Below are 19,907 nucleotides of genomic sequence, written 5' to 3'. Positions count from 1 at the left end.
AGGAACTAAAGACTCTATTGCTCGAGAAGAAGAAAGACAAGAAATTTGTGAGTTACATTAACCCGGGAAGAAGGCTTAAAGGACAGGCTCCAGGAGTCAAGATTGGAATTCCGAAGGATAAAGAAGATGAGACAGAAAATTATTCGGAAGATGAGAATGATGATCCCTTCAACCCTGAGGACGATTATGAAAATTATGAAAATGAACAGTACTCTCCGAAAGATGATAAGTATAAGTTGCTGGAAGAACGTATGCTAGCTATGGAGGGTCAGAAGGCGCCCGGTCTGGATTTCGAAAGCTTAGGTCTGGTCTCTGATGTGGTCATTCCTCGCAAATTCAAGGTCCCCGCTTTCACTAAGTATGATGGTGCGTCTTGTCCTCAGATGCATCTGAGAGCTTATGTGAGAAAGATCCAGCCGTATACCACTGATAGGAAACTATGGATCCATTTCTTCCAAGAGAGTCTGTCTGACACACAGTTAGAGTGGTATTATCAGCTCGAGAGCTCTAACATCCGCACTTGGACTGATTTAGCGACAGCTTTCTACAAGCACTACCAGTATAATTCTGAATTAGCGCCTACTCGGCTACAGCTGCAGAATATGACTATGGGCTCTAAAGAAAGCTTCAAAGAATATGCTCAAAAATGGAGAGACTTGGCTGGCAGAGTCAAACCCCCTATGACTGATCGAGAATTAGTGGACATGTTCATGGGTACACTGACTGGCCCGTTCTACAGCCATCTATTGGGAAGTTCCTCATCGGGTTTCACTGAACTTATATTGACGGGTGAACGTGTTGAAAGCGGCATTCGAAGTGGAAAGATACAGGCGGCTACCTCTGCAAGCACCAAAAAGTCCTATCAGGGGAAGAATGAATCAAATGTTGTGTACGGTCAAAGGGGTCATAACAAGAAAAATCGTGACCATACTGTTGGAGCAGTTACGATTGCAACACCGTCATCTCAAAACTTCCAACACAGACAAGACAGGCCAAGAAGGCAGTTTACCAAGATCAATATGACTTTAGCACAAGCCCTGCAGGGTATGCTAAAAGCAAATTTAATTACCCTCAGAGATCCTCCTGCAAATCCCAATACTATTTCTCCTCATTATAATCCCAATGCCAGGTGTGCATATCACTCTGATAGCCCCCGGCATGATACAAACGATTGTTGGTTGTTGAAGAATAAGATTCAGGATATGATCGACGTTGGAGAAATTGAATTTGATCCTCCGGAGACTCCTAATGTCATCACTGCTCCTATGCCTAATCATGACAAGACTGTTAATGTTGTGGATGACAATTCTCACATTACTAATGTAGTTGACTTAGCATCTCCTCTCCTGATCATCAAGAAGAATTTATTGCAAGCTGGTTTATTTCCAGGTTGTGCTGAAAATTGCGATCTCTATATACTCTGACCCAATGATTGCTTGAAGTTGAGGAATGGTATTCAACGGCTGATGGATGATCGTACAATTCTCTTTGAAAAGATTCCTAAGGTGGAAAACCCTATTGAAGAAATATCTGTGATTGTTGGGTCCAAAGTTCCAGTGAAGATTACCGCTACTAGAGTGCCTGTGAAGATTACTGTTGAGCCCAAGGTAGCTCCCCTAATTATTACTGCACCTGGCCTAGTACCGTATTCCTCAAGCAAAGCCATTCCATAGAATTATGGAGGTGATGTTTACATCCACGGCATAAAGCAAGATGACAATTCTGCTAATCCTAATGACGTTGACATTGTTGGGACTAGTAAAATTACTCGAAGTGGAAGGATCTTCTCTCCAGAAATCTCACCTCCCGCCCCTGAAACTCGAGGAAAGGGACCAGTAATCAATCCTTCTCAGTCAAAGACACCAGTCGAAGTTACTACCGAAGATGTTGCCAAGCAGGAAATGGAAGAAATGCTGAAAATCATCCGTAAGAGTGATTTTGATGTGGTCGAACAGTTGGGGCATACTCCGTCTAAAATTTCGATGTTATCCTTGTTGCTATGTTCTGAATCTCATGTCAATGCATTGATAAAATTCTTGAAGACCGCTCATGTACCTCAGGAGACATTTGTCGATCAGTTAGAAAATTATGTTGCTAACTTGGCTGTTGATAATGGCATAGGCTTTTCTGATGCTGACCTGACACCAGCAGGAAAGAATCACAATAAAGCTCTGCATATCTCCATTAAGTGTAAGGGGATCACCTTGTCTCATGTGTTGATCGACAATGGCTCTTCTTTGAATGTGCTACCAAAAGCTGTGCTTGATAAGCTTGACTGTAAAAGCATTGAACTGAAACCTAGTGACGTTGTGGTGCGTGCTTACGATGGTGCGAAGAGTGTTGTCCATGGTGAAGTGGTTCTCCCTATCAAGATAGGACATAAAGTCTTCAACACTACCTGTTACGTAATGAACATTCGTCCTGCCTATTCCTGCTTGCTGGGACGCCCTTGGATCCATGGGGCAAGTGTTGTAGCTTCGTCTCTCCATCAAAAGCTGAGGTATCCAATAGAGGGCAAGATTGTCACTGTGTATGGAGAAGAAGAGTATATTGTCAGTAGTGTGCATACCTTCAGATACGTCGAGATGGATGGTGAATTCTTTTAGACTCCTTCTCAGTCATGTGAAGTAGTTCCTCCGACCAGTCCTATCCTTAAGCCAACTTCTCGTGTGCCCAAGGTTATTCGTGCTCCTCCTGCTATGATTTCTCTGAAAGATGCTCAAGCCATGGTTGAAGATGGTGGTCGTACTGGCTGGGGTCAACTGATCGATGTACCGTACAAGTCTGATAAATTTGGCCTGGGATTTAGCTCTGAAAAGATAGTCAAAGATCAGATTAATGTTGTAGAAGATGCTGATAGCGATTGCGACTTGGATAGCTGGATTTTCCCAACAATTGGTGACTGACTCAATAGTTGGAAGGCTAAAGACACTATCCCGATTTCCTTTAGTCAGGAGTAATTGTTATTGCTTATTTTAGTGTTTCAAATTTTGTAATTTTTATTATGAACAATTGAACTTCTTAAAGCATTGTGTCTATGCCCGGGGCACAATAGCTAATTTGTTAAGGGTTTTGTCATTTTCATAAGCATATTCACATTCAATAAATCAATGGACTTTTTGCATTCAAATATTGCGCTCTTTATCTTTCCTGTCATCTTTCAAATAAGCTATGTTTTCTTACACACACTCACGTAACAAATTGCAGATCCATATCCGCTCTGGATCCTGTTGATAATAATTTTGCTACTGTTAATTATGGCTTTAAAAATCCGATCTACCAAGCCGAGGATGGAAGTGAGGAAGATTGAGAAGTGCCTGGAGAGCTTGCCAGACTGTTACTGCAAGAAGAAAAGACTATACAGCCGCATGAGGAATCAATTGAAATTGTAAATCTGGGTACTGAAGTAGACAAGAAAGAAGTCAAAATAGGAGCAGGCTTGGAAAACAGTGTCAAAGAAAGATTGATTTAGATGTTACATGACTATGTAGAGATTTTTGCTTAGTCTTATGAAGACATGCCAGGAGTGGATACTGATATAGTAGTACATCGTTTGCCGATGAAGGAAGATTGTCATCCTGTTAAGCAAAAGGTTCGTCGCATGCGTCCTGAAATGTCTGAGAAAATCAAAGTCGAGGTTATGAAACAATTTAATGCAGGTTTTCTAGATGTTACTTCTTATCCTCAATGGGTTGCTAATGTGGTACCAGTGCCAAAGAAGGATGGTAAGGTGCGAATGTGTGTAGATTACAGAGATTTGAATAAAGCAAGTCCCAAAGATGACTTTCCACTTCCGCACATTGATGTTCTGGTAGATAACACCACTCAACACAAGGTATTCTCATTCATGGATGGATTCTCAGGTTATAACCAAATTAAGATGGCACCTGAAGACATTGAGAAAACTACGTTTGTGACGCAATGGGGCACTTTCTGTTACAAAGTAATGCCATTCGGTTTAAAGAATGCAGGGGCAACATACCAGCGTGCTATGGTGGTTTTGTTCCATGATATGATCCATCATGAAATAGAGGTATATGTGGATGACATGATAGCCAGATCTCATACTGAAGAAGAACATCTCGATCATTTATACAAACTGTTTGAGAGGTTGAAGAAATACAAGTTGAGATTGAACCCGAACAGATGCACCTTTGGAGTAAGATCCGGTAAACTCTTGGGATTTATTGTCAGTGGTAAAGGAATTGAGGTTTACCCGGCTAAGGTGAGAGCTATTCAAGAAATGCCAGTTCCCCGTACAGATAAAGAAGTCAGAGGTTTCTTGGGACGCTTGAATTACATTGCCCGATTTATCTCCCATTTGACTGCTACTTGTAAACCCATCTTCAAATTACTGAGGAAAAATCAAGAGATAATATGGAATGATGAATGTCAAGAAGCTTTTGACAAAATCAAGAAGTATCTCCAAGAACCTCCAATTCTGATGCCACCAGTTGAAGGAAGACCTCTAATCATGTATTTGACCGTGTTAGAAAATTCCATGGGGTGTGTGTTGGGGCAACATGACGAGTCTGGTCGAAAAGAGCATGCAATATACTACCTTAGCAAAAAGTTTACCGACTGTGAAACAAGATACTCACTGTTTGAGAAAACTTGTTGTGCTTTGGCTTGGGCTGCTCGCCGACTAAGACAGTATATGTTGAATCATACCACTTTATTGATTTCTAAGATGGATCCTATCAAATATATATTTGAGAAACCTGCTCTCTCCGGAAGAATAGCAAGATGGCGGATGATTTTAACAGAGTATGATATCCAGTATACTACCTAGAAAGCAATCAAAGGAAGCGTGTTAGCTGATCATTTGGCTCATCAAGCAGTTGATGATTACCAATCTATGAATTTTGAGTTCCCTGATGAGGATGTTATGCTTGTTACTGATTATGAAGAACCTGGACCGGATGAAGGACCCGAACTGGGATCCCGATGGACTATGGTTTTTGATGGATCTTCTAATGCATTGGGCAATGGTGTTGGTGTTGTAATTATTTCTCCCAAGGGTTGCCATACGCCTTTCACGGCTAGACTATGTTTTGATTGTACCAATAATATGGCTGAGTATGAAGCATGTATTTTGGGACTCAGAGCTGCTATAGACCTGAGAATCAAGTTTTTGAGTGTGTACGGAGACTCAGCCTTAGTAATCAGTCAGATCAAAGGAGAATGGGACACTAAACATCTGAATCTCATCCCTTATCGAGAGCGGGTGTTGACATTAATCCCATACTTTGAAGAGATTACATTCGAACATATTCCACAAGAAGAGAATCAGTTGGCAGACGCATTGGCTACCATGTCATCTATGTTCAGAGTCAGATGGGACAATGAAGCTCCCATGATCACCATTGAACGATTAGTTGAACCAGCATATTATTATGAACTTAATACTGATGAAGTAGAAGAGAAGCCTTGGTTCCACAAAGTAAAAAGATATTTAGAAACTCAGGAATACCCTGAAGGGGCATCCATCAATGACAGAAAATTTCTGAGGAAGTTCTCCGCTAAATTCTTTTTGAGTAATGGAGTATTATACAAACATAATCATGATTCGACTTTGCTTCACTGTGTGGATAAAAAGGAAGCAGAAAAGATTATGGAAGACATGCATGACGGTATTTTTGGGACTCATTCTAGTGGACATATGATGGCCAAGAAGATTCTGAGATCAGGGTATTATTGGTCTACCATGGAAGTTGATTGCCACCATCACTCCGGAACCCGTCACAAGTGCCAGATCTATGCGGACAAAGTACATGTACCTCCTGCTCCATTGAACGTGTTGACAGCCCCTTGGCCCTTTGCAATGTGGGGCATTGATATGATTGGAGAGATTAAACCTACTGCTTCTAATGGACATCGTTTCATTCTTGTTGCTATTGATTACTTTACGAAGTGGGTAGAGGCAGCCTCATTTGCTTCTGTCACCAAGAATATGGTGGCACAGTTCATCAAGAATAGTCTTACTTGTCAGTATGGCATCCCTGAAAGAGTTATCACTGATAATGGTACTAATTTGAACAACAAGATGATTACTGAACTCTGCACGCAGTTCAAAATAAAACACCATAACTCTTCTCCGTACCGGCCAAAGATGAATGGCGCCGTAGAAGCTGCTAATAAGAATATTAAGAAGATTATACAAAAGATAAAAGTAACATACAAAGACTGGTATGATATGTTACCATTTGCTCTTCATGGTTATCGCACTTCAGTACGCACTTCGACAGGGGCAACTCCTTTCTCTTTAGTCTACGGAATGGAAGCCGTTTTACCAGTGGAAGTTCAGATTCCCTCTCTAAGAATTATGAAAGATGCAGGCTTAGATGAAGATGAATGGATTCAGACTCGACTCGATCAGATAAATTTGATTGATGAAAAGAGACTTGCGGCTGTTTGTCATGGGCAGATATATCAGAAGCGCATGACCCATGCATTTAATAAAAAAGTCAAGAGACAGGTGTATCAAATTGGCGACTTGGTGATAAAGCGTATCATTCTACCACAAGGTGATCCTAGAGGCAAATGGACTCCCACATACGAAGGGCCATTTGTAGTTAAGAAGGTATTCTCTGGTGGAGCCATGATGCTTACTACAATGGATGGCGAAGATTTCCCGCATCCCGTGAACGCGGACATAGTTAAAAAATACTACGCATAAAAGAGACCTGCTAGGTCGACATATCTAGGCAAAAGCAAGGGCATCCTGGCGAACCAAAAGGGTTCGGGCAAAAATTAGGGATAAACATATAAAAATGTACACCCGGCAAGTCGAAAACCTGAAAAGGCGGCTTGGGCAAAAAAAGGTATCCTGGTGGACTGAAAACCTGAAAAGGCGGTCCAGGCAAAAATTAGGGATTAAAGCGTATGACTATGTCCCGTTCTCGGTCAGCTTCACCAAAGTCAAAGAGACTGAACAAGCCAATCACTTCTATCCGACAACAAGAGATGAGATGCTTGAAGACATAATAGCAGTAGTAGAATTAAAATCAATAGGACTTTTTTTTCATAGCTGTTTTTTCTTTGCTTTCTTGACAATTTCCTCTTACTAGGATTTCTGTCTCCTCGTATTAAAATTGCTTGTTTATAGGCCCTCTTTCAAAATCAATACAATTTTATTTCCAAAAAGATACTTTTGTTTTACTTTCTCCATTTTGTTTGCATAAACGTCCATTAATTTAATTCGAATTAATATATGCATTTGAATATGATTGATGTTTACCGAAAATACATGCATAAAATAGAAATAGCAATTACTAAAAGACTTTAGGATCAAGGATAAGGTTTAACCATGCGTTCTAACAAATCCGGTTGCAAATACTATTCCCCAGCAAAACCAGTTATTCCCAGAAGAAATTGGCACTACTAGGCAGACTGGTTATCTCTTTTATCCCCAGTCAGGTTCTGTTGAATATTTCTACCATCAGACAGAAATCAATATCCCTAGCTAAGAAAGGGTCATCAATACAAATATCTCCAACCAGAATATCGGGATTTATTTTCCCATGGCAAAATTTTTTAGACGCATGATTCATTCATGCATCATTTCACAGCATATACATGCATGCAATGTTCGCATTTATTTTCAAGAGCATAAAACATCTCATGCATCATGACATGGCCTGAGGCTAACTCTTTTTTTCCAGGTTAATTATCCTCCTGGTACAGTCAAAATAAAGATTCATTCAGACGGATATCTTTATCGATTGCATTCAAGATTCAGATACATCTTTCAGATATAATCCATATGAATATTCATTCTGACAAGCATTCTGATATCCTCCTAATGATGGCATCTTTAAGCCCATCCCAGACATTTATTGCAAATACAACATATACAAATATTATCAGATATAGCCTAACGTACGGCTCATTCTGATTCAGCCTAATGTATGGTTCCTTCAACTGTTCCAATACGGTCTAGCGTACGACCCATTTGGATATTCATCCCCTCAGATACTACCTAGCGTACGGTACATTCTGAAATGTAGTCTAGCGTATGACTACCCCTTTTATCATCAGATACAGCCTAATGGACGGCTCATTCTGCTACTCAGATACGATCTAGCGTATGATCCATTCTGATCTTTTATCCTCAGATACAGCCTAATGGACGGCTCATTCTGCAACTCAGATACAGTCTAGTGTACGACCCAGTCTGACTCTTCTCATCAGATACTACCTAGCATACGGTACATTCTGAAATGTAGTCTAGCGTGCGACTACTTTTTATCGCCAGATACAGCCTAACGGACGGCTCATTCTACTACTCAGATACGATCTAGCGTACGATCCATTCTGGTCTTTATTTCTCCAGATACAGCCTAACGGACGACTCACTCTGCTACCCAGATGCGGTCTAGCGTATGACCCCTTCTGATCCTTATCTCATCAGGTTTAGCTCACCATAATATCACCTAATGGATGACTCATTATACGGTCTAGCGTACGACCCAGTGTGACACCCATGTCTTCAGATATGGTCTAATGTACGACGCACTCTGAAGCTCTCATCATCAAACTTTCTGGATGGCATCTTTAAGCCCATCTCCATCAAGACTATCTTTTAATTAACAAGTGCAAATTTTTGGGGCATTCTAAGTGTTCAATAATCTTCCACCTCCAGATTACGAATGGCGTACATACCATTCTAATTCTCTCGGTTTAAGAATATTGAACAGGGGCAGCTATCATACCCCAAAATTTGCCTGTTAATTTTTATGATAAATTGATTCATGCATGGCATTCATTTCACATTTGCATTCATTCATTAGCATACATTCTCATATAAATTATAAATTTTAATTTATTTATTATGTGATACAGATATAAAAAATAATAATAATTTTGGTTATCTGTATGATATAAATAAATTTTATATATACATAAATAAAATAGTTTTAATTTAATGATAAATAAAAATAGATTTGAATTTTAATTGTATAATTAAAATTTTAAATTAATTTTTATTTGTTAAAGCTCATTAAATTATAATAACTATTTTTTATAATTTAGTGACTCATGTTCCATTTATTCATTATTTATAAATAGTATTTATTTAGTAATTCACGTTTTTTACTTAATAAAATTTATTTATAAGAGTAACATTTTTTTAAAAGCCCATAAATTATAAAATAATTTTGGTTGATATAAGTAAGAATAATTTTGATTTTTTAAATGATGAAAGTAAAAATAGAAATAAGTTTAAATTTTAATTCAATTATGTAACTAAAATTTAAATTAATTTTTATTTGTTAAAAGTCATTTAAATTATTCATTATTTATAATAATATTTGTATTTAATAAATATTTATTTATAATAATAGATATTTAAGACCAAATCCAAACCAAAAATATATAAATAATCATAGTATTATTTATCATATGATGGTTTTGTTTTATAAAAATAATTTTGGCTTTAATTTAATAACAAAAAATTTAATTTTAATTGTGCAATTAAAGCTTTAAATTAATTTTATTTTTGGTTTATTATTAAATTGCATTTTATTATAATTTAGAAAAGTGAAGTTTGAATGAGTTAGAGCTAACTCTCCTAAATTATATGGTGAGATCCTAAAGTATAGGAAGAGATCCAAATATTTAGCAAGGTTAAACCCTAATCCACACCGTTATAAATACTTCATATGGCTGCAGCGAGAGAGGGAGGAAAAAAAAGAGGAGAGATACAGCAGAAGAAGATACACAAGGCAAGGCAGAAGCAAGAAGATTCACGGGCAGGGAAAAGAGAAGCAACCATAAAGCACTCATAGCCTGAATAAGAACAACACACATACAGTGAGCAAGCTAGAAGAATCAAATCCCCAGTAAGTGTTCCTTATGGAATTTGCATCCAGCATGATTACCTTGCAATACTCCTTAATTCGTGCATAAATAATATTGGTTTAATATATATTGAGATGATGTATTCATGGTTTGGTGGATGTTGATATTGCTTTATTCAAGTATGCATTTGTTCTTGATATGTCATAGCATGTTGGAGAAATTCTGTTTGCATGATTAAAAAATTATATCTGCCATTTAATTATTATTACTATATGAGTATTGTTTCTAGCATGATTATGTTTATTTCACATATTGTTATTACATAATAATGATGATGATGATATAATGGTGATAATATAAATCATTGGTTGTCTTTAACATGTATGTGTAAGGTTTGTTTTATCATTATCACTTGCATTTTAATTGTATAATTAAAATTTTAAATTAATTTTTATTTGTTAAAGCTCATTAAATTATAATAACTATTTTTTATAATTTAGTGACTCATGTTCCATTTATTCATTATTTATAAATAGTATTTATTTAGTAATTCACGTTTTTTACTTAATAAAATTTATTTATAAGAGTAACATTTTTTTAAAAGCCCATAAATTATAAAATAATTTTGGTTGATATAAGTAAGAATAATTTTGATTTTTTAAATGATGAAAGTAAAAATAGAAATAAGTTTAAATTTTAATTCAATTATGTAACTAAAATTTAAATTAATTTTTATTTGTTAAAAGTCATTTAAATTATTCATTATTTATAATAATATTTGTATTTAATAAATATTTATTTATAATAATAGATATTTAAGACCAAATCCAAACCAAAAATATATAAATAATCATAGTATTATTTATCATATGATGGTTTTGTTTTATAAAAATAATTTTGGCTTTAATTTAATAACAAAAAATTTAATTTTAATTGTGCAATTAAAGCTTTAAATTAATTTTATTTTTGGTTTATTATTAAATTGCATTTTATTATAATTTAGAAAAGTGAAGTTTGAATGAGTTAGAGCTAACTCTCCTAAATTATATGGTGAGATCCTAAAGTATAGGAAGGGATCCAAATATTTAGCAAGGTTAAACCCTAATCCACACCGTTATAAATACTTCATATGGCTGCAGCGAGAGAGGGAGGAAAAAAAAGAGGAGAGATACAGCAGAAGAAGATACACAAGGCAAGGCAGAAGCAAGAAGATTCACGGGCAGGGAAAAGAGAAGCAACCATAAAGCACTCATAGCCTGAATAAGAACAACACACATACAGTGAGCAAGCTAGAAGAATCAAATTCCCAGTAAGTGTTCCTTATGGAATTTGCATCCAGCATGATTACCTTGCAATACTCCTTAATTCGTGCATAAATAATATTGGTTTAATATATATTGAGATGATGTATTCATGGTTTGGTGGATGTTGATATTGCTTTATTCAAGTATGCATTTGTTCTTGATATGTCATAGCATGTTGGAGAAATTCTGTTTGCATGATTAAAGAATTATATCTGCCATTTAATTATTATTACTATATGAGTATTGTTTCTAGCATGATTATGTTTATTTCACATGCTGTTATTACATAATAATGATGATGATGATATAATGGTGATAATATAAATCATTGGTTGTCTTTAACATGTATGTGTAAGGTTTGTTTTATCATTATCACTTGCAGTAAAGAGAAATAATACATGAGTAAAATAATATAAGCTTCTTGATTTGTGCATGGCTATTTTTATTATTGCATGATGATTACATATGATCTTATTTTATGTGTGTGGTTTGATATAAGATGAAGTTACAGGTTTGTTGTATTCACATGAAAGAAACAGCATGAGAAAAAATAAAGTAGCTTGCCGTAAGAGAGAAAGTTGTAACATGCATGGTGGTGTTGTGTCAAAAATGGAAAAAATCCATGTAGAATTAATATATATTTTAATGAAGGCGAATAAATAACGAATGGACCAACATGACTCGTTGGTAGCTTGTAATACTTAATAGTAAAAGAATGGAACAGTAGAGAGGGTAATAGTCTGTTTGTGATATTAATGGTGGGACCCTAGTACAATGTAAAGGGAATAAAAGAAAGTTTCAGAGCAGAGAGAGAATAATCAGAGGAAAGAGGAATTCATACATCATTCAATACCTACTACATGCCAAAACTAGAATATTAATACCCCTAATTTCTCAATTTCCAAGTGGGCCTCCTCACTCTTTTTCCACGTCCAAGATCCACATTTTTAGGGAATTTGTTATTCATTCCCTCCTCATCACATGGTACATCATCCTTTGGCTCCTGATGTGCCTGTATCTTGCCACCCATTACATTACCCTCCCCTTTAACATCAACCTTGTCCTCAAGGTTGAAGCTAGGATAGTTGGCCTTGATATCTTCAATGTCCTCCCATGTAGCATCATCTTGTATTCCATTTTCCCACTGCACAAGTACCTGTTTCACTTGAGTTGTCCCTCTTAGTATTGTACGATTTGCAATCACTTCTATTGGCTGCATTAAAGGTCCCATTTCAGTAACTGTCAGAGGCAAGGGTAAATATGGTTCATCCACATTGCCTTTGAATAACTTCAATTGAGAGACATGGAATACCGGGTGTATTCTTGCCGAAGGGGGCAGCTCTAACTTGTAGGCAACTGAACCTATCTTGGCTATAACTTTGAAAGGGCCAAAATATTTCATGGATAATTTGTTATTCTTCCTTAGTACAGCAGACTGTTGTCTATAAGGCTGCAACTTCACCAACACTTGATCACCCACCTGCATAATCACGTCTTGCCTCTTCCTGTCAGCTTGAGCTTTCATTGTTTGTTGAGCTCTAGATAGATTGGTTTTTAACTTAGCCAGCAAGCTATCTCTGTTAGCCAATAATTCCCTCAATTCCATTGGGTCTTGGCTAGTAATCTGTGATCTAGTTAGAGTAGGAGGGTCCCTTCCATACAAGGCTTTGAATGGAGTCATTCCCAAACTAGTATGGAATGCAGTATTATACCAAAATTCTGACCATGGTAGAGCTTTAACCCATCCTTTCGGATTTTCATAAGTAAAGCATCTCAAGTACATCTCTAAGCATTTATTCAAAACTTCAGATTGTCCATCAGTTTGTGGGTGATAAGCTGATGACATAGCTAATGTTGTCCCTTGTAATTTGAACAAATGTTGCCAAAATGCACTAGTAAAAACCTTGTCTCTATCAGACACAATGGATCTTGGCATCCCATGTAATTTCACTGTATTGCTCATAAAAGCTTCAGCAACAGTCTTACTACTATAATCAGCTTTTAGTGCTAAAAAATGGGCATATTTAGTGAGTCTATCAACTACCACCATTATCACAGACAACCCATTAACAATAGGCAAGCCTGTAATAAAATCCATTGTTATATCTTCCCAAACTTGTTATGGAATGGGTAAAGGTTGAAGCAGACCTGATGATAATGTGTTGCTAACCTTAGCTTGCTGACAGATTACACAATTTTGCACATACTCTTGGACATGCTCTTGCATTTTAGGCCAATAAAATTGTGCTTTTAGCCTTGCCAAAGTTCTAGTGATCCCAGCATGACCACCTATTGGTGAACTATGATATTCTTGTAGAATTCTTTGAATCAATGCTTCTTCTATTGGAATAACCAATCTATCTTTCCAATATAATAATCCTTCCCTCACTGTATAATGCTTGTCTGCAGTAGCATTCTTACAATCAATTATCAATTGCTTCAAGTGATCATGTGCAACTAGTTTGTTTCTTAGCTCTTCCAAAAATAAGGAATGAGGCTCTGACCATGATAACGCAAACATTCTTGACAACGCATCTGCTGCTTGGTTCTCTTTGCCAGGTTTGTATTCAATCTTGAAATCATAACCTAGGAACTTATGGAGTCATGCTTGTTGTTCAGGTGTTTGTAATGATTGATCCATTAAACTCTTCAAACTTTTCTGATTTGTCCTTATTATGAATTTGTTGCCTAGCAAGTAGTGTCTAAACTTGGCCAAAGCTTCAGTAATGGCTAGTAATTCTCTGGTATATGCAGACTGTCTTTGCATTCTAGGTGCTAATTTCTTTGAAAAATAGGCTATAAGGTGACCATTTTGGCCCAACACAGCTCCTACTCCTATACCAGAAGCATCAGTCTCCAGCGTGAATGGTTGATTGAAATTTGGCAAGGCTAATACTGGAGCTATTGTCATTGCTTGTTTGAGTTTCCCAAAAGTTGTGTCAGCTTCAGCATTCCAAACAAATTTATCCTTTTTCAACAAATCCGTTAGAGGAGCAGCAATGTGAGCATATGATTTGATGTGGTATAATTTCTGGCTGAGGTGATGAAAGGTTTTTGTTTAGTTGTTACATATTTTTCTTCATATAGTTTAACTAGAGGAAATGCTTTGCTTAAAGACTGAGGTTCCATAGCTTTAACATCCCTACGAATTTCCTCTTGTAACCCACTAATAAAACAATCCAATATAGCAACAGGACTTAATCCATCAACTCTATTTACTAAGGCAGTGAATTGCATATAAAAAGCATTAACAGATGTTGTTTGAGCTAATTTAAACAATGTAGCTTTAGGACAATCATAAGCAGATGGTCCAAAATCCAACTCAAGTGCTCTAGTTAAAGCCGGCCAAGACAACAGGGGATTTGTTTTTTGCATCATTTGATACCAAGGAACAACATCCTGATCTAAGTGTACGGAAGCTATGAGCAATCGATCCGCATCAGAAGTAGAATAATAATCAAAAAATTGCTCAGCCTTAAATATCCAGTCCATCACATTTTTGCCATTGAAACGGGGAAAATCAAGCTTCACAGATCTTACCTGAAATGAACTTTTTGATGGTTCTTTGTATGAGTTCGCTACACCATGGGAAGACACCGGGATTGATTGTAATTTTTGCAGGATCTGAGCCATCACCACATTCAGTTGAGAAAATTGAGATTCATTTGACACCTGAATCGCTTCCATCCGTTCGGTTTGAGCGCGGCTCGCACCTTCCAATCGCTCAATCTGGCTTTGCAAGTCCTTAGATACAATGTTGATGGCTTCAGCATTCTTCTTCAATTCAGCAAAAATCTCCTTCATACGTGTATTGTCTGCCATGATGAGATGAAAGCACCAATGTAATACTTAATAGTAAAAGAATGGAACAGTAGAGAGGGTAATAGTCTGTTTGTGATATTTATGGTGGGACCCTAGTACAATGTAAAGGGAATAGAAGAAAGTTTCAGAGCAGAGAGAGAATAATCAGAGGAGAGAGGAATTCATACATCATTCAATACCTACTACATGCCAAAACTAGAATATTAATACCCCTAATTTCTCAATTTCCAAGTGGGCCTCCTCACTCTTTTTCCACGTCCAAGATCCACATTTTTAGGGAATTTGTTATTCATTCCCTCCTCATCACATGGTACATCATCATTTGGCTCCTGCTGTGCCAGTGTCTTGCCACCCATTACATAGCTCTCCCCTCACTGCAACGTAGAGGTCCTGGGTTCGAGCCCCCAGGACCTATTTTTTAGTTTATTAATTAAATTTTCATATATCACTTAATTAATTAAAATTGGCTATTTTGAATAATAAAAATCTAATTATATATTTTTTTCTTTTTTCTTTTAAAATTTCTATCAATTTAGTCTAAGTTTTTTCATAAATTCATAATAAAAAAAGTTTCTATTATTATAGACTAAAAATATTTTTTTTATTTCTTTATTTTTAGTTTAATTAGGTTTTATTATTTTGTATGCCCTTTTAATTTTGTACTCGTTAATTAAGATTTAGATATTTTATATCCCCTTTTAAATTATGCACCCCCATCCCGAAGCCATGTAATAGCGTAGTCTTATTTTTCGCACTTTAATTTTTCCATACTGTGAATATAACTGTCTAGATGTATGCTAATAGGATTGCATGGAAAGATAAATAATCGAACTTAGATAAATTAATTCAAGATAATATATCCGAATCCAATCATTTCCACACTTGCGTCTCTAGGGTAACCCTCTCTTTGTTGCCTTACGATATTATGGTCATGTCCCGCGAATGTGGGGATACCCTTAGCAAAGACCCTTTCGATTAAATCATCATCATCCCTACACAGATAAGTCATAGTCCCATTTGTCTCCTAAGAAGCACCGGGTTGTAATTAATGCAACCTTGAACTCCTATAAGAGGCACATTGGGAAGACTTCCACAACTGTAAATGAAATCTCGTCCAGCCATACCATTGTGAGTCCAAGCTATATCCTTGGCTCGCAAACCCATCAACCTGATTGACCACTTGACAGTAGGATCAAGAAAAACAAATGCACCTCTGGAAGGCAAATACCCCATGAACCATTTGTACAACAGCTGAGCACAACATCTGATCAATCCCCCACGCCGCTTCTCGTTCCGATTATGGACCGAGTAATAGACATCTCCAACCAGGGTAGGAATGGGATTCCTCTGCACAAACAACCGGATAGCATTAATATCTACAAAGTTCTTCTGGTTAGGAAACATGATGATCCCATAAATGCTTACAGCAAGCAAAGCACAAACGGTCCTCCAATTACCCAACACAACATGCTCCTTGGCCTTAGCCTCCAAGAAACTCAGATGAAAACCGGGCAACTTTCCCTTCTCCTTCAAACCCTCCTTAGTCACTTCTGGGCTCAAATAAAGAGCAGGAGAGATCTCAGCAACATTAGATTCCCCCTTAATGACATAGAATGGAATCTGATTTCTAATCTGAATGCCCAGGATGCTGGCACAGTCTTCTATCAAAGGTCCCAATAAGTAATCCGGGAAAACAAAGCACCTCAAACCCGGGTCATAAAACTGGAGAAGAGTATGGATGGCGCTCTTATCACTGTCTGTAAGCCTGAAAACCAACTTCAGAATACCACCATAAGTCTCACGGAACATCCCCACACGGTCAGGTGTAATCAATGCTATCATATCTCTCAGCACACCAATCTCTAGGGCGAAGAAACTGTAGACAACATCGTCTTTCAAGCCGGTCCTCATGTCTGGAACAAAGAAGTCTCTCAACCAGGATCTCAATCAAGAATGTGCCCTGCATATGGATAAACATGAGTTAGATGCAGATAAATGCAAAATGTGAATGATGTTGATGTATGAATACAATGCACTGTGCCATCCTCCAAGTCATTTGAACATCCACTGCGCTGAGTTACAGCCCCTGAACTGATCATAACCATTTGAGGTACTGAGCAACCATAAATCCAACTCGGGAGTTCCAAAATAAACGGAACTGAAGGATATATCACCATCATCACTGGGAAAGACCCTGAACTGATAACCACAAAATCATCTGCACCAACCCAAGCAATCCTGAAATAAACGGATCCCCACTGATAAATATCACGGGAAAAACTCCGGCGTCTCAGAAATAAATCCATAAATCCGACTTATAAATAGGGCCCAAATCAATAACCGAACCAACAGTCACCATCAGAACATGCATCTGTAAGAATCAACCCTCCCCTCACAGGTGAATTCTAATCAGGTCATCCTAAGGCGGATAATGGTCTCGACAATCGGGCAAAGATACTCAACGGGTTTGCCCTTTCGGGTGTGCCGCTGCAGCTCTCTTAAGATCGTCTAAACCAAAGATCCGGGAATGAACGGTCACCAAAGTCAATAGCTCAGATGAGGTGACTCAACCAAAGTGGATACTCCACAAAGGAAGAGCTCCCTCAAAAGAACCTCGTCCGGCTTATGGTATGTCACGTCGCCAAAAACATGTTGACCTAACATGAGAGGCAACATGAGACCACGCTAATCTTAGGTGTATACTCGGGCCTGGGTTTTAGCCCCACTCAGAACACCCACCCCAAATCAGAGAAACCAACCTGTACAGAATCCAGCACAATGATAATATGATGCATGCAAACATATATGCAAATATATACAATCACAGCATAATAATCATAAATGCAATAAATAGAGCAGCAAAAGCAACCAAAACCCTATCCTGAGAGCGCTAGGATTGACTCGCCTAGGGAAGATGGACCAGCAAGAGGTCAACTTCTTAAGTCCCCAGCAGAGTCGCCAACTGTCACAACGCGAAAAATAACCGGCGGGAAAAACAAACAAACAGAGCCGCCACCGTGCGTTATTTATCCCAAAAGAGGGAAAGGAAACGCTCGAAGTAAACCTGGAAAGGAAATGGTCTTACGACCGGAGATGCAAGGATTGGGAGTCGGTTACGCAGGGGGAAGGTATTAGCACCCCTCACGTCCGTCGTACTCGACGGGATCCACGCTCAGAAAGATAGAATAAGGTTGCTAAAACCGCTCGAAGAATGCACACACACAGGAATAAAACACATATGGGAGAAGAGGGGAACGGGCTCGCTAGAATATCACATCCTATGCCTACGTATCTCATCTGGAATGAGAATCAAAGCTACCGTAGTTCGGCCAACGCACGCCAAACAAAACGCTAAACGGAGACGCTGAGACGTCAGAGCAAACACCCAAACACAAACTGGAAACGGAATGTCAATCGTTGGGCTTACATCCGACTCCACAAAAGAAACGCAAACAGGAAACCGACTGCCAATCGCATGGACTTACGTCAGACTCCAAACAAGCAAACACACACAGGAAACCGACTGCCAATCGTTGGACTTACGTCAGACTCCGAACAAACAACCACACATAGGAAACCGACTGCCAATCGCTGGACTTACGTCAGACTCCAAGCAAACAACCACACACAGGAAACCGACTGCCAATCGCTGGACTTACGTCAGACTCTGTCACACCCCAATTTTGACCATGAATCGCTGATTCAATACATTCATCATAGCTATCGCATGTCTGCATAGCATACCGTGCATTCCATACCGCATAGTGCCTAAAATATCAGTCGAAATGATTTTTTTGGAATTACAGGCGAACCGGTTGAATTAATCGACGGATGTCCGTCAAATCAGTGGACGAAAATTTTAAAATCAAGCTTGCAAACACCATTTTTATTAATCTACGTTTCGCGTAGTTTAATCTGGTATGCTCGAATTATTTTTCGGCTAAATTTTTAGCCACCTTTCGACCCGCCTGAGCCTTTTAACCGGTCAAAATTTATTTCAAAATTAAAAGAAACGCTGTATTTTTCCAATAAGTTTATTTCGTGCTGATCATTTTGGTACATTCAATTTAATTTTTCGAGCATTTTTGCGTCTGATTTTTATTCACTTTGTGTCTATTTATTTTTATCTTTTTGTCAAGATGCTCATAAAAAATAAATAGGTTTATGTATGTTTACATTTAAATTTTATTCTTATTATTTTAAGTTGTTTGAAGTTTACTTGATTTAATTAATTTATACTTATTTTTAATTCAAAGATTATCCAAAAGGGCATTGTAGACATTTGTGAGATTAAAAACCCTAGGAAACATGTATATATGCTAAGTGATGCTGAAAGTGAGAGGCGGTACTCTCCCATTTTGACCAATCTACGGCGCCGTATGAAACAGAGAGAGCTACACTCATGCAAAAGATCTCTCTCATTTTTATGAGCACACCTACTATTCCTTTTGTAAGAATCTATCACCATATGTACATTTGTTTAGTTTCCATTGAAAAAATACATATATTTGTTCTTCTTTCAATCTATAGTAACTATCACACTTCCTACACAATAAAATAGGATACTGCAACTAATCAAATTCATAATCCTTTTTTTTCATTGACCAAACATGCCACCGCATCAACTTGAATAGCTGCTCCGCCGGTTTGATCCTTTATTGTGTCCTCTTTTTTTAGTTTTTGTAAAAATATTTTCATTTGTTTACTTTTGTTTTTGATATATTTTAGTTTTTATATTTATGTTACTTTTGTTTAGTTTATATATATATATATATATATATATATATATATATATATATATATATATATATATATATATATATATATATATATATATATATATATATATATATATATATATATATATATATATATTACCGTTAAGTTTAATTTTTTTTATTTTTTTTGTATATATATTACTTTCTGTCGAATATTCTTTCACGTACATACACAATTTTTTTTTATTATTTGAGTTTGTAA

The sequence above is a fragment of the Lathyrus oleraceus genome, chromosome 4 (assembly GCF_024323335.1).
Source record: "Lathyrus oleraceus cultivar Zhongwan6 chromosome 4, CAAS_Psat_ZW6_1.0, whole genome shotgun sequence".
NCBI lineage: Eukaryota > Viridiplantae > Streptophyta > Magnoliopsida > Fabales > Fabaceae > Lathyrus > Lathyrus oleraceus.
This window is presented reverse-complemented; position numbering follows the sequence as displayed.